Here is a 16,147-nt window from a genome sequence, read left to right on the forward strand (position 1 = left end):
GAATCTAAAAAAAAAAAAAAAAAAAAAAGTGGTCATGAAGAACCTAGGGGCAAGACAGGAATAAAGACACAGACCTACTAGAGAATGGACATATATACACTGCCTGTGTTTCAAGACTATTCTACAACATGCCCATTGATTGTAAGTTGCCTTACAGGCTTTCCTTTGAATTCCTGTTTTGATTGATTTAGCCAGAGCTGGTGTCTGTTGTTTGCAACCCCACAACTCCAACAATTACTGTCTTGGTCAGTGGGGAAAATGCTGCATGTTCTGTGAGATTGGAAGTTAATAGAAGCTGTTGTCCGAGTTATGGGAATCTTTCTGCACAGTCATCACTGTCATCAGGAATAACAGTCCCTCTTCATTGGCTTCTGTGAAGGGTATTGTTTTTCTTGTTCTGACCCTGCTCTTCTGACTGCAACCCCCCAAGAATCTTTCTGGGCCCCATGCACTCTGGTGTGCCACCAAAGGTTGGGCACCTGCTCATTAACATACACTTTAATAACAGTGTAGCCTGCACAGTTGGCTGTCTAATAACTATTCTCCCTCCTTCCTCCATAGTTACCAACAGGACTTTGATTTTGTTCAGGTACGGGTGGCCATGTCCTTTAGAGAAGAAACACATCAAGAGCTTGGGTCCTGGATGATTGTGCTGAACACCTGAATTAAGCAGTGCAGATTAAGCCATCTCTTCTGGATTTCGTTTAATGAGTGTTAATAAATTTTCATTTTGGTTAAATTGCTTCTAGTTGAGTTTTCTGTTGCACCTAAAAAATGCAAATAGTTAATAGTCATTATATTTTTGAGTACTTACCCCTTAAACACTCTATTTAAAGTAAGACTTTTAATAATCTGAACACTCGGAAAGATAATTATTAATATTTTAATGTTATAGGTGGGAAAACAGGCTCATAAAGATTAAGCAACATGATCCAAGATTATATGGTCTGTCAGTCACGGTCCTAAGGAAAACAGATGGTATACTCAAATTAAGATAATGTGAGGAGGGTTCATTTACAAAGAGAGTAACTATGGAGTTTTGGGAGTGGTGTACGGGAATCATAGAGCTAGTGTAGGAAGCAAGGGCTAGAACAGTGGAGCTGTTACGGGGAGAGGTTACCTGAAACTGGAAGAAGAGATAGGTCGAGCAGTCTTCCTTGAGAGGAGCAGTGAACCTCGAAGGAGGGTTATGGTCATCTTGATGTGACTTCACAGGGAGTGATCCCTAGGGAAATAAACTCCCTGACCTCACTCTCCTTCCTCCATCTACTCTTCTGTCAGGCAGAGCCCACTGAGCTATTGGATGTAGTCCAAACAGACTAACTTGCAGGGACAGAGAGCAAGGTGGAGACGGATGGGGAGGTAGAGGGACAATTGGAAAATATCTGTTGTGGTCCAGCCTGTTTGCTCCCTACTGTCCTCTCTTGTCCAAAATGCAAGTCAAATGTCATGACCTCAACACAAGAGATACCCAAAGTTCCATCAGCTATTTATCATCATGGGATTATGTTCATTTGTTCATACTTTCACTTTAAACCTAAACAATTAGCCATCGACAGTGCCCTCATATAAAGTAACAGGAGGGAAATGGGAAGATAAAAATAAGTAATATAAAATATAGCTGTTACAATCCCTACTTCTATAACTGGACCCAATGCCAGTTGCCTCTTCCTAAGCCAGAGTATGCTCCTTGGCTGTGCTTTTCCTTAGATCATTCATTCCAAAGGCAGACTATTTAATTATTGGTTCTGGGGCTACAAAGATAAATCAATCACTTATCCTCACTAAAAGAGCTCACTTTGCAATAGTTGAAACAGTTGTTTAATTTTAAAACTAGGGTAATAAGGGGTAAGTATATACATGATCTCAGGTTTGTGATGGCATTAAAAGAACAATAATGAAAGCAACTCTGCTTTAACTGGGGTTTTTTTCACCCTTGGGATTATTAATTATCAATAATGGATAATTCCTTGTTGTGGGAGGCTGTCTTGTGCCTTGTAAGGTGTTTAGCACCATCCCCGTCTTCTACCCACTAGGTACTAGTAGCACCCCTGCCGCAGACAGGTGGGTCAGAGCAATGTAGAAGGACAAGAGCAGCTCTGTCTTCAATCCTGGAGAGTCTGTGGTCAGGAGAAGCACGTGAAGGTAGTCACAGCTTTTCAGCTGTAATACAGGCTTAGGTAGGCCACACGGTTCTGATGCTTTCTAAAGTCTTTGTCTGTGGGCAGCTGCAGTGAAAGAATATTGTCTAGGTCAATATTCGAATGAGAACCCTCTGCCTCTGGTCTTCCTGGCTGTGCAAAATAGAACAGTACGTTATAGTTGTTGTGGCCTAGCTGAACCCCAATTGCATAGTAACCTAGCCTTAGTGAGTCTCTCAACATTGCTATGTACATGTACTCTTTGTCATCTTACTCTGGAATATATCATTCTAGGAATTATTTTCTACTTGGTAAATTGTCAAGTATAGCTGGTAAACTTCTTGAAAATGAAGATTATGTGGTTAATACTTGAATGTTACCCATAGGCACAATGATGTTAATATGTTTGGAGTTTAATAAATATTTGTAGAATTAATCCAAAGTTCCACTAGGGGAAAAAAGGCACCTCTGGAATTATGATAGCTGACATGGATTGAGAGCATTTATTATGTTACAGGTACTGTGCTAAATGCTTTTCTACAATATCTCAATCTTTACAACTTAATCAGATTGAGTCTATTATTATATCCATTTTAAAGATAAGCAAACTGGGGCTTAGAAAAGTTAGACGACTTGCACAGGATCACAAAGCAAGCAAATATGGAACTAGTATTTGAATCCAGGCAGTCTGTCCCTGAAATCCATGTTCTTGCCAGAATGATCCACAGCCCCTTGATGATCTAATACGCAAGTGGTGTGATGGAAAGAACACTGGCTTAGGACTCACAGGATCTAGATTCTAGTTGAGCAACTTCTATAAGCCACTTAATTCATCTGAGCCTCAGTTTCCTCCTCAGTCATAGAGGGATAAGTATCTCGGACTACTATAGATTATTTGAGAACTAAATAGGAAAATGTGACTTGTTTGCTCACACACACATTTAAAAATCAAGTGAAATTGTGTAACTCTCCAAAAAGATCCCCATATGCATATACACACAAAACTGTGCAAGTAATTTCAGGGTAACAGGGACTTCTTGAAGCTTATTCACAGACTCCTGGTTAAGAATCACTGATATACATGGAAGTATTAGGTAAAGGGCTCCAGAGAAGTCCAATCCTATTATCTCTGCTCTCAGTGTTCTTTTCTGTAGACATGGAACCTGAGCCCAGTCTGGAGATCCAAATTTCATTGGCCAGGTGACTTTTTTGAGTGGCTTTATCTCTGGGTTGTATGTGGTGGGGCTAGAAACAAAAATACAAAACATCATATGTAATGAGTTAGTGGCCATATATGAATTTCTACCTCTGATCTAGAGTCCTAACTTTTGGGGGAGAGGCAGCCAACTGATTAACATAGGATTCCTTTACCTTTTAATGTATTTCTAACTAAGTTTTAGCGTTCAAGATATCTAGTCTTGACAAAGTAAAAATCAACTCTATTTTAAAATATTTCCAGAACTTCAGTATCCTTAGCTGAGAGACCAAAAGTTCCCAGAACTGGTGGGTGATAAAAGACAGCTAACACAGTGATGCATAAGTACTGCTCATGATATAAAATTGAGGATAAAAGTGCAGTGCTAGGGCTTCGCTGGTGGCTCAGTGGTTGAGAGTCCGCCTGCCTATGTAGGGGACACAGGTTCGTGCCCCGGTCCGGGAAAATTGCACATGCCGCAGAGCGGCTGGGCCCGTGAGCCATGGTCGCTGAGCCTGAGCGTCTGGAGCCTGTGCTCCGCAACGGGAGAGGCCACAACAGTGAGAGGCCCGCGTACCGCAAAAAAAAAAAAATATTTGGCTCATTTCAATATTTAGACATATGATATGCAGGCCTCCGTTTGTACCCCAGCCCTGGATGCCACAAATGGTGAGACAGGACAACCTTATACCATAAGGTCAAAGATTGCACAAATGAGGCCACACTGACTGGAGCAAATGCTTTTTTTATTGTGCTTCAGGACAACAAGTGAGCAGCTGCAGGAGAACAAAGCCAGGCCCAGTCTGAAGTCTGAGAGAAAGTCAAGGGGTGGCTTGGAGGAGAGACATCTGGAGAGCCTCTTCTAACCTCTGAGATTCTCACTCAGGAATTCCTGCAGAGGAGGAGCAGGCAGCTCCTTGCCTGCTCAGCAATGAGTTAAACCTGGATACAAAAGAAAGACTATTTCAAAGCCCAAGGTGGTTTGTGACCACCTAGAGGGGTGGGATAGGGAGGGTGGGAGGGAGGGAGATGCAAGATGGAAGAGATATGGGAATGTGTGTATGTGTATAGCTGATTCACTTTGTTATAGAGCAGAAACTAACACACCATTGTAAAGCAGTTATACTCCAATAAAGATGTTAAAAATAAATAAATTAAATTAAATTTTAAAAAAAAGAAAGACCTTGACCCTGTGCTCTACAATTCCACACATTCTGAAAGCCTTCCTATAGCACTTAGAATTCCTCCCTTGGTCTACTAGGCCTATGTATTCTAGCCCCGCCCCTCCTCCTATGTTCTCATTTCCTCCTTGTTCACTGCACTCTAGCCAAACTAATCTTCTTTCTTTCTTCCTCACACCAAATTCCCTCCCAGCTTATAGCATTTGCACCTGCTGTTCCTCCTCTCTGAGAAGCTCTGGGCCCAGATCTTCACAGGACCAGCTCAGTCTTGTCATTGTGATTTCAGATAGTGGTATTTCCCCAAAAAGACCTATCTTGACAATTCTTGCCAAAGTAGATTCCAGTCCACCACTCTGTATGATATCCTCATCCTGTTTGATTTTATTCAGCATGTCACCAGGTCACCAGACTTCCTGATGCACCCATGACAGCCCTAGTTTATGGCTACCATCTTGGTATAATTTTTAATAAGACACCCTTTCATTCTCAGAAGTGTCAATGTCTGACTAACAAATAATATGGTCACTCTCCTTATTACCATTGATATTTTCTTGTTCATTTGCTTCTCATTGTTTGGACTCTAAAATATAAGCTCGAAGAAATCAGGAATCTTGTGTGATGGGTTTAATGCAAAATCTCTGAACCCTACAAATCTGCCTGGCCATTTATAAATATTTATTGAATGAATCACTATACTCTACAATTTTATAATTCTAGAGACCTGGAAGGCAAGAGGTTGAATCTTTAAAGATAGATGATTTCTTATTAATAGGGCATCGTTGGGTTGAAACCCCTTTTTGTACTTTCTTTCTTATTGCTATTTGTTGAAGTGCACCAGAAAAAGGGACACATACCCAGGATAACAAGAGTCCTTTGAGTATGTCCTAAATTGAGGCAGGAAAGAATTAAATGGAGCAAAATTGTGTTTGTGTTTTTGCTCTTGAGGATTGACTGTCTGGTACATGCCTGGGTAAGGTGTCATATCCTGTTTCCAAGAAAAAGACCAATATGTTAGAGGGTGATTTTATACACACACACACACACACACACACACACACACGGAAAGCCTTCTAAGTAGAGAAAACAAAATCATCCTTTTCCTGTTCATGATCAGCTATGGTTTAGAAACAAGCCTATAGTAGGTAGAAAACTAAGGTAAGGGTATGGTTCAGCTACTTAAATGTACCTAAGGCTTAGGATGTAGAAATAAACCTATGGTGGGTAGAGAGCCAAGGTAACTTATTGCAGCTACTACCCCCACCATCCCACCATCCCACCATCCCACCATCCCACCATCCCACTCAGAGATTCTTTTGGAGCCAGTATCCCTCTCCTTGAGCTTAACTGTCAAGAAAATGTCCAACCAGAGATTAGGAGCCTATACTGAAGACTTGAAGTCCAATCACACAAAAGGGTGAAGAAGTTGGAATTTTTTTTTAACTGACAAGATAATATGATGCATATAAACAAAGCTTCCGGTATTTTAACATCAGGTGTCTCAAGACTGAAGCACTGCCTTGGTACCATTCATTCTGAGAATTGTTTTCCACTCTCCCAGGATACTCACACACACATTTGCAATGCTAACATCCAAGCTTTTCTGATAGACTTCCTAGTAGCTTTTGCCCAAATGACTTTTTTTCTTGAATTTCAGGGCATATTCTTTACATAAACTCCAGCTTTGCTCCCCAGTGCAAATACACACAGCAACACGGATCACACTAAAATCTAAGCACATTCAGCCATTTCTCACCTTGCTAATTGGCTTAAACCTCACGGCTGTTCTGGCTCCAAAAGCATATCCTCTTATACTGGTCGGAACCTTAGAGAGGTTGTATGCCAAGCCATACCTCTTCTGGTAGTATATAGAAAACAAACAAAGAAAGAAAAAACATACATAGAGAACATTATAGTTATTAAAACAGAGTGAACGTAGAGTATTCCTGAATCTTCTCTGCCACAGTTGCTCTTTCTTGATTCCTCTGCATCAAGACCATACAAGCAATTACATAAGTAACCCAGGCAACTCTACAAAGGAATGTGGCTGGATAGGTGGAGTGAATGACATTTCTCTACTTCCAGTGAATCCACTCCTCTGAGCCCCACAGAGATGAATCTGCTGTAATGCAACTGTCAGTCTGATTATATGATTTCATAAACTGACCTACCAGCACAGCCACAGTCCAGATTTGGACTAAGGGGAGCTATTGAGTCACCTGCCTTTGGAGGTAGGAATGGAGTCTCTTTTGGTGAGGACTGTACTGGGGACCATATGAGGCCAAGGCTTGCGTTTGGTGGGAGGCAAAAAGGGAGCAACTGTCCTTTGATTTCTGATATTGGCCCTGACAGCTGGTTTCAGAGGACCAGGGCACTTTCTCATGTTGGGACCCTGAAGGTCACAAATCCCATAGAGTTTTTCTTCCAGGAAACTTGGGTATCCTTAGATACCCTGAGACCCACCTAAGGGAAGGTGAATACTCACATCTTCTGCTATGTAACATCCAGGCCCTCTGTTGGGCGCTCCCCTAAAAGGGAGAAACTTGTTCCCCAACAAGCTTGGGGGACAGGAATGAGGAAAGACCTTCCTCTGTTAACATGTTCCAAAGGAGTAGTTAATCAGCAGCTCTGAAGATCAAGAAAGAGGAGAAACTCCACATGAGGGAAGACCCCTGGTCTAAGTGAGAGCTCGGGGGCGGGTGGGGTGTAGCGAGGCAGGGCAGAGCTCTTAAGAGCAGGCCCAGCTCTTAACAAAAACCAGATCAACTCCATGTAAGGGGGTGAAGCGCATTTTCCCTCCCTTCACCCTTCTTCTTTCCCAGCCTCCCTCCTCTTCCTCTTGCCTCTACTCTTGACTCCTCCATTACAGCCCTCCTTACCTGCTTTATTAAGGCACATCTCAGCAGTGCCACCAGGGCCAGAGTTTGTGTACTGCATTGCCTAGGAAACAGAGGTGGGGCTGGGCAGCCCTAGATGCCAAGCTCCCAGAGAGGAGTGGCTCTGAGCTAGCCTACTCAGCAAGTGGGGAATCCTGTAGAGCCACCCTTGGGGCAGGAACTGCACGTCCAAGGCCAGGAGCCCAGGGGAGTGAAAATTCTGCAGCTGGGCAGGAGGTAGGGGGTTTGCTGGATCTGAGGTTGTAGGCTGAAGAGCTTTGGAAGCTGGGCCACCAGAAATGCACTGCTGAGGAAGGCGGGACCCCCATGTTCAGGATGCCCTGAAATCCAGGCTGCTAGGTTCAGGGAATGTAGGAAAACACAGCCTCTGCAGTGGTGGCCTATGGGGGTGGGATTCCTGGGAAATGCCCAGAAAAGGGGAGTTGGGGACTTAATGGAGCCCAGATAGTTCTGAATTAGGCCTCTCTTAGACACATTTTTCCTTTTCTTCAAGCAGTTCCCATCAGGTTACCCCCTTCTACCCCTAAGTGGTGCTCGAGGCTTTAAAAGGTCTGGAATACTTAGGGGAACAGTAAGAGTGCAGTGGAATCACAGAAGTCTTAATAGTTTAAATTTGGGGGCAGTTACTTAAGTCACAGTTTCCTCATCTCTAAATTGGGAACAATAATTCCTCTTTATAGGCTTGTTGAGAGGATTAAGATAACAGGATTAAAGCAGTTCATTGCCTAGTGCTTGGTAGGTGACAATGCAAGAGATTATTATTACTGAAATAGTATCTAGCTATCTTAGGAACACTCTCATCCTAATCCAAGAAGAAATATCAGAGTGTATGATGACTTCTTTACCTTTGTCCTAGATATTAACACTAACTTGTTATCACTTGATTTTAGGATAACTTTAGGAGTTGTCAGGTGTGAGAGGCAACAGAATGAAGTGTGATTGGTACATTCTATCTGGCTTCTAAGGATGATCTTGGGATCCACACGTACCCAGGGCTAGCACAGTCTACAGGGATGATTTTATAGCTCTAATATAGCATTTCCAAAAGAGGTAATACTGAGTCCTAGAGGATGTTTTGGAAACTTGTAGAAGTGTTTTGCTTGTTAAAAATTACTGAGGCGATGCTCCTGGTCAATGGGTCAGGGAGGCTGGATACCTGTAGCTCATTGCCCAGTTACACAGTGAATTTTGTCAAGTCGTATATAACATTCAAATGTCTTCCTGGCCTCTACAAAAATAACTGATTGTATCTGACACATATAGCAATATTGAAGAAGGTTTTTTTTTAAACCAAATAATGCAGAAAGCCCAGTAATATAGGAGAAGGTCTTATGAGAAACAAACCTTAATTGGAATAAAAATATGGTCTCAACATTATTGCACAATTTGCTTCAAGCCTCCTTTCTACTCAAAATATAATTACAGTAAAAATTATGGTAAACAAAATGTAAAGAGATATAGTATTAATTTTATAATTTTCACTTTCTTTAATATTTTAAGGAATATTAATATTTTTAATACCCACAGTGTTTTTTGGAAATTAGTGTTTACATTATTAGTGACATGAAACGTGTCTCACAAAGTACTTTGAAATTATGGCAACATATTCCCTCATTGGTAGATTGGTTTGCTTCAAGATAATCCTCCAGGTGAGAAGAGATAGAAAAACCAGACTCAATAAAGCATATATATTTCAAGACATCAGAGATATACCAAAGAAGAAAGAACCTGCAGGACCACGATCCCGGAGAGAGGGTAGCCCAAAGTGCTGAGCCCAACAGTTCGTGCTGCTATTCCCTTTGAACATTCACTAATTAAAAAGCTGGCTGACATAAAAAGGAACGAAATTGGATCATTGGTAGAGACGTGGATGGACTTAGAGACTATCATACAGAGTGAGGTAAGTCAGAAAGAGAAAAACAAATATTGTATATTAACGCATATATGTGGAACCTAGAAAAATGGTACAGATGAACCGGTTTGCAGGGCAGAAATAGAGACACAGATGTAGAGAACAAACGTATGGACACCAAGGGGGGAATGCGGTGGGGTGGGGGGTGGGGGTGGTGTGATGAATTGGGAGATTGGGATTGACATATATACACTAATGTATAAAATAGATAATTAATAAGAACCTGTTGTATAAAAAAAAATTAAATAAATTAAAAAATAATAATAATTTTAAAAGCCAGTGGAGAAGCAGAGAATTTGAGCAGAAATTTGAGCAGACTGTCTCTGAAAGATGGGGAACAAAAATTAGGCTGGCCATGGGGGAGAGGAGATTGGAAAACACCCTGGACATTTAGTTAGGACTCTAAAGAAATACACCTCCGGAATAAAAGTAAATAAGAAATCGAGCAGCTCTCAAAAAATCCTGAAATTCAGCTTTATATCAACTCAGTCCCCAGTTGAATTAAGATGATCTATTTCTACCCTTACTGCATACCAGAAACAAAAGTAATTCATCTATTAGCATAACATCATCTAAGCCTCAAACAATTTTTATAATTTTTTTACGCAAAATGTTTGGCATTCAATATAAAACAACCACTCCTACAAAAACGAAAAAAAAGAAAAAAGAAAAAAGTAGAAATAAACCCAAAGGAAATCCAGAGATTAGTGTGGACTTTAAGATAAAGTGCGGACTTTAAAATACCTGTACTTGGCTTCAGATTTTAGAAGAAGCCTGAAGATTGCAGATTGAACATAGGAAGCAAAAGAAAGCAAGGAAATTTGTGAACATGAAGCAAATTCTTGGTTTCTGAGGTAAGAAGCTAAAAGAAAAAGATAGATTAGACCCTAAAAACAAAACCAATAGAGATCCCAGTGTACTCAGGGAAAGAGAAAATTTCCCCATCAGTCTTTATGTTTATGTTACTCATATAACACACAACAGGGCCCACCTTCATCCAGACTGATGCAAATTTATCAACTTTTCATTAAAGCCAATCCAGAAATAGTACAGTCAAAGATAGACTGTCTATATGATATGTATATCTCCTGTATTACTAATTGTGGAATGGTAAAATTCAGAAGCTAAGCAGATTTCAGATAGCTCCAAGGATTGTCAAGAATCATTGAATCTTTAAATGATGGATTAATTTGAATGATGATCATGTGCAAAGGAAATTTGCAGGTGACCACTTAGAACAGAAGAATAGTTAGACAAAGTTTTATATGTAGCCACTTTTGATGAAGACCTTAAAGAATTCAGCAGTTCCTGTCATATACATTTCTAACCATAGTGATAGCATAAAGAGGATGCCTGATATTTATGGAGACTATCTGTTACAGATTTATGACATAGTTATCTGCCTTCCTCATTTGACTATGTATGAGGCCATTGTAAGAACTATGATTCTAGGGAACCACTTGCTCTGTTGCAGCGGTCTAATTGAATGGAGATAAGTAGATTCAACATTTTGTATAATGTTTTAAATAGATTTTTGTCTCATTTAAAAATATATTGGATTTAACAGTAATATATCAATACAGCAAATGGTAAAAGCTGATAATTGTATTTAAGAAACTAAATGAAAAGATGGAGAATTTTAGAAGTAAAAAAAGAAGCAAATGAAAATTGTAGAAATTAAAAGTGCTATCACCAAAAGTAATAACTGAATGCATGAAGAACAGAAGATTATAAAAGGTGAAAAAAATTAATGAAATGGAAAATTAATCAAAAGCATGTACTCAGACTGAAGCTTGGACAGGCAAGGACAGAATATACAGAGGCAGATGAGAAACAATGAAAAGTTCTAACACAGATGTATTTGGAGTTCCACAAGGAATGGAGAGAGAAAGAATGTGGCAGATGCAAGAGTTGAAGAGATAATGGTTAAGAATATTTCCGAACTGATGAAAAACATTGAACCAGAGATTAACAAATGCTACAATCTTAAGCAAGACAAATATAAGGAAAACTTCATTTGGTCATATCATAGTAAAACTGATGAAAACCTAACGAGAAAGATTTGAAATTGGCCAGATAAAAAAGCCAAGGTAGGGTTTCCCTGGTGGCGCAGTTGTTGAGAGTCCGCCTGCAGATGCGGGGGACGCGGGTTCGTGCCCCGGTCTGGGAGGATCCCACATGCCGTGGAGTGGCTGGGCCTGTGAGCCGTGGCCACTGGGCCTGTGCGTCCGGACCCTGTGCTCTGCGACGGCAGAGGCCACATCGGTGAGATGCCCTCGTACCGCAAAAAAAAAAAAAAAAAAAGCAGGTTACTTTTGTTTCTTTTTTTTTCCCGTTGAGGAGCACAGGCTCCGGACGCGCAGGCTCAGTGGCCATGACTCACAGGCCCAGCCGCTCCACGGCATGCAGGATCCTCCCGGACTGGGGCACGAACCCGTGTCCCCCTGTATCGGCAGGCAGACTCAACCACTGCGCCACCAGAGAAGCCCAGGCAGGTTACTTTTAAAGAAGCCACAAGAAGCCTGGAAGGTAACTTTTCAATAGAAAAAAGAGAAGCCAGGAGGCAATGGAATGGTATTTTTAAGTGCTAAAGAAATAACAGTAAAAGGATGGAATATATATCCCATACGAAAACTAACAAAAACAAAGTTAATATATGCGTACCAAGAGTATGAGGGACATAAAAAGGCTGAGGAATTACTTCAGACTGAGGGATACTGATGAACATAATGTAATGCAATATTTATTCCTGGATAGGATCCTGAATGAGAAAGGAAAGATATGCTGTTGGGACAGTTGGCAAATCTGAATAGGGTCTGTGGATTTAATGATAGTGTTTATCAGTGTTGATTTTCAGATTGGTACGGTTGTATGATCATGATTTATGAGAGAATCTCTGGGAGAGTAACAGTAGAGTTTTTAGGGAGAAGGGGGAATCATTTCAGAAAATGTATGCATATATGGAAAAAGAGAGGGGGAGAAGTAACATTTAACAAATGAGGAATTTGGGTGAGGGGGATAAGGAAATTCTTCGTACTGTTTTTGCAGCTTTTCTTTAAATTTGAAACTTTCAAAATAATAATTAAAAATATATATGTATCACGTATCATTATGAGAGTGAACAACAAAGCCAAGATATGGGAGAAGATATACGCAAAAAGACATCTGAACCTGCAATATACAATAAAGTATCCACTACCTATATGTAGCTATTGAACACTTGAAATGTGGTTAGTCCAAATTGGGATGTATATAAGTGAAAAATGCACACTAGATTTTAAAAACTTAGAATGAAAACAAAGTATACAAATTATGTCTTTAATAGTGTTGTATTGGTTACATGTTGAACTGATGATATTTAGATATAATTGGTTAAATAAAACATAACAAAATTAACTTCATATGCTACTTTTTACTCTTTTTAATGTAGCTATTGGAAAGTTTAAAATTAAGCACATTTTTTTCAAATTGTATTTCCATTGGATAGTGCTGATCTAGAAGATATAAAGCACTCTTACAGATCAATAGGGAAAAACAACCTAATTTAAAAAATTGGTAAAAGACTTGAATGCACACCACAGAACAAAGAACATCCAAATGACCAGTAAACATATAAAAAGTGCTCAATGTCAGTAGTCAAAAGGAAATGCAAATTAAAATCATAATGACATACCCACCTGACGGCTAAAACTATAAAGATGGAGAATAGTGCTAATGATGTGAAATAACTGGAAATCGTTAATACACTTTTAGTATAAGGGTAAATTGATACATTCACTTTGGAGAATGATAGTATTTACTGAAGCTGGACATAGACATCTCTGTGACCTAATAATTTCTACTCCTTGATATCTATTTAGCAGAAATGCATACAGTTGTGTTCCAAAAACATGTATTGATACAAGAACATTGAAAGCAATGTTACCCATAATAGTCCCCAAACTGGAACAAGTGAATGTCCATTAGCATTAAAACGGGACCTTCAAGATGGCGGAGGAGTAAGACATGGAGATCACCTCCCTCCCCAAAAATACATCAGAAATACATCGACATGTGGAACAACTCCTACAGAACACCTACTGAACGCTAGCAGAAGACCTCAGACTTCTGAAAAGGCAAGAAACTCTCCATGTACCTGGGTAGGGAAAAGAAAAAAGAAAAAACAGAGACAAAAGAATAGGGACAAGACCTGCACCTCTGGGAGGGAGCTGCAAAGGAGGTTTACACACACTAGGAAGCCCCTTCACTGGCAGAGCCAGGAGGTGGGCAGGTGGAGGGGTGGGAAGCTTCAGAGCCACGGAGGAGAGTGCAGCAACAGGGGTTCAGAGGGCAAAGTGGAGAGATTCCTGCACAGAAGATCAGTGCTGAACAGCAACTTAGCTCACCCACCAGGGCTGGTGGGGGCTGGGAGCTGAGACTCTGGCTTTGGAGGTCAGATCCCAAGGAGAGGACTGAGGTTGGCTGCATGAGGACAGCCTGAAGGGGACTAGTGCACCACTGCTAGCTGGGAGGGAGTCCGGGAAAAAGTAAGGGCCTGCCTAAGAGGCAAGAGACAATTGCTTCCAGGTGCACGAGGAGAGGGGATTCAGAGCACTGCCTAAATGAGCTCCAGAGATGAGCACGAGCCACGGCTATCAGTGCAGACACCAGAGAAGGGCATGAAACACTAAGACTGCCACTGCAGCCACCAAGAAGCCTGTGTGCAAGCACAGGTCACTATCCACACCTCCTCTCCTGGGAGCCTGTGCAGTCCCCCACTGCCAAATTCCCATGGTCCAGGAACAACTTCCCCAGGAGAACACATGGCACGCCTCAGACTGTTGCAATGTCACGCCGGCCTCTGCCACCGCGGGCTTGCCCCGCATTCCGTACCCCTCCCTCCCCCCTGCCTGAGTGATCCAGAGCCCCTTAATCAGCCACTAGTTTAACCCCGTCCTCTCTGGGCAGGGAAGAGATGCCCTCAGGCAACCTACACACATAGGCAGGGCCAAATCCAAAGCTGAACACAAGGAGCTGTGCGAACAAAGAACAGAAAGGGAAATTTCTCCCAGAAGCCTCAGGAGCAGCAAATTAAATCTCCAGAGTCAACGTGATGTACCCTGCATCTGTGGAAAACCTGAATAGAAAATGAATCATCCCAATATCAAGGCGGTGGACTTTGGCAGCAACTGTAGACTTGGGGTTTGCTTTCTGCATCTAATTTGTTTCTGGTTTTATGTTTATCTTAGTTTATTATTTAGAGGTTATTATCACTGGTAGAATTGTTTATTGATTTGGTTGCTCTTTTCATTTTTTTAATATATAAATATATATATTTTTCCTCTTTCTCTTTTTGTGAGTGTTTATGTGCATGCTTCTTTGTGTGATGTTGTCCGTATAGCTTTCCTTTTACCATTTGTCCTAGGGTTCTGGCTGTCCTTTTTTTTTTTTTTTTTGGATACTTTTTAGCACTTGTTATCATTGGTGGATTTGTTTTTTTGGTTTCATTGCTCTCTTCTTTCTTTTAATTACTTTTTAATATTTTTATTTTTAATAATTTTTTTCTTTATGTTAATAACTTTCTTTTCTTTCTTTCTTCTTTCTCTTTCTTTCTCTTCCTTCCTTCCTTCCTTTCTTTCTTTTCTTTCTTTCTTTCGTTCTTTCGTTCTTTCTTTCTTTTTTCTTTCTTTCTTTCTTTCTTTCTTTCTTTTCTCCCTTTTCTTCTGAGCCATGTGGCTCACAGGTTCTTGGTGCTCTGGCTAGGTGCCAGGCCTGTGCTTCTGTGGTGGGAGAGCCGAGTTCAGGACATTGGTCCACCAGAGACCTACTGCTCCACGTAATATCAAATGGCGAAAGATCTCCCGGAGATCTCCATCTCAATTCTAAGACCCAGCTCCACTCAACGACCAGCAAGCTACAGGGCTGGACACCCCATGCCAAACAACTTGCAAGGCAGGAACACCACCCATTAGCAGAGAGGCTGCCTAAAATCATAATAAGGTCACAGACACCCCAAAACACACCATTGGACATGGTCCTGTCCACCAGAAAGACGAGATCCAGCCTCATCCACCAGAACACAGGCACCAGTTCACTCCATCAGAAGCCTACTCAACCTACTGAGCCAACCTTAGCCAGAGGGGGCAGACACCAAAAACAACGGGAACTATGAACGTGCAGCCTGTGAAAAGGAGACTCCAAACCCAGTAAGTTAAGCAAAATAAGAGACAGAGAAACACACAGAAGATGAAGGAGTAAGGTAAAATCCCATCAGACCAAACAAAATGAAGAGGAAATAGGCAGTCAACCTGAAAAACAACTCAGAGTAATGATAGTAAAGATGATCCACAATCTTGGAAATAGAAGGGAGAAAATAAAAGAAACATTTAACAAGGACCTAGAGGAACTAAAGAGGAAACAAACAATGATGAACAACACAATAAATGAAATTTAAAATTCTCTAGAAGGAATCAATAGCAGAATAACTGATGTATAAGAACAGATAAGTCACCTGGAAGATAAATAGTGGAAATAACTACCACAGAGCAGAATAAAGAAAAAAGAATGAAAAGAATACAGGACAGAGCAGAAGCAAGAAGAACTACAATCCTGCAGCCTGTGGAACAAAAACCACATTCACAGAAAGATAGACAAGGTGAAAAGGCAGAGGGCTATATACCAGATGAAGGAACAAGATAAACCCCCAGAAAAACGAAGTGGAGATAGGCAACCTTCCAGAAAAAGAATTCAGAAATATGATATTGAAGATGATCCAGGACCTCAGAAAAAGAATGGAGGCAAAGATCGAGAAGTTGCAAGAAATGTTTAACAAAGAACTAGAAGAA

General features: G+C 40.8%; 1 pseudogene; it reads right to left on the bottom strand.

The window, feature by feature from the left end:
- Nucleotides 1–2,159: 2,159 nt before the first annotated feature.
- On the bottom strand, nucleotides 2,160–7,412 carry LOC102987450 (protein pitchfork-like; annotated as a pseudogene).
- Nucleotides 7,413–16,147: the final 8,735 nt, after the last annotated feature.

Source organism: Physeter macrocephalus, chromosome 4 (assembly GCF_002837175.3).
Source record: "Physeter macrocephalus isolate SW-GA chromosome 4, ASM283717v5, whole genome shotgun sequence".
Classification (NCBI taxonomy): Eukaryota; Metazoa; Chordata; class Mammalia; order Artiodactyla; family Physeteridae; genus Physeter; species Physeter macrocephalus.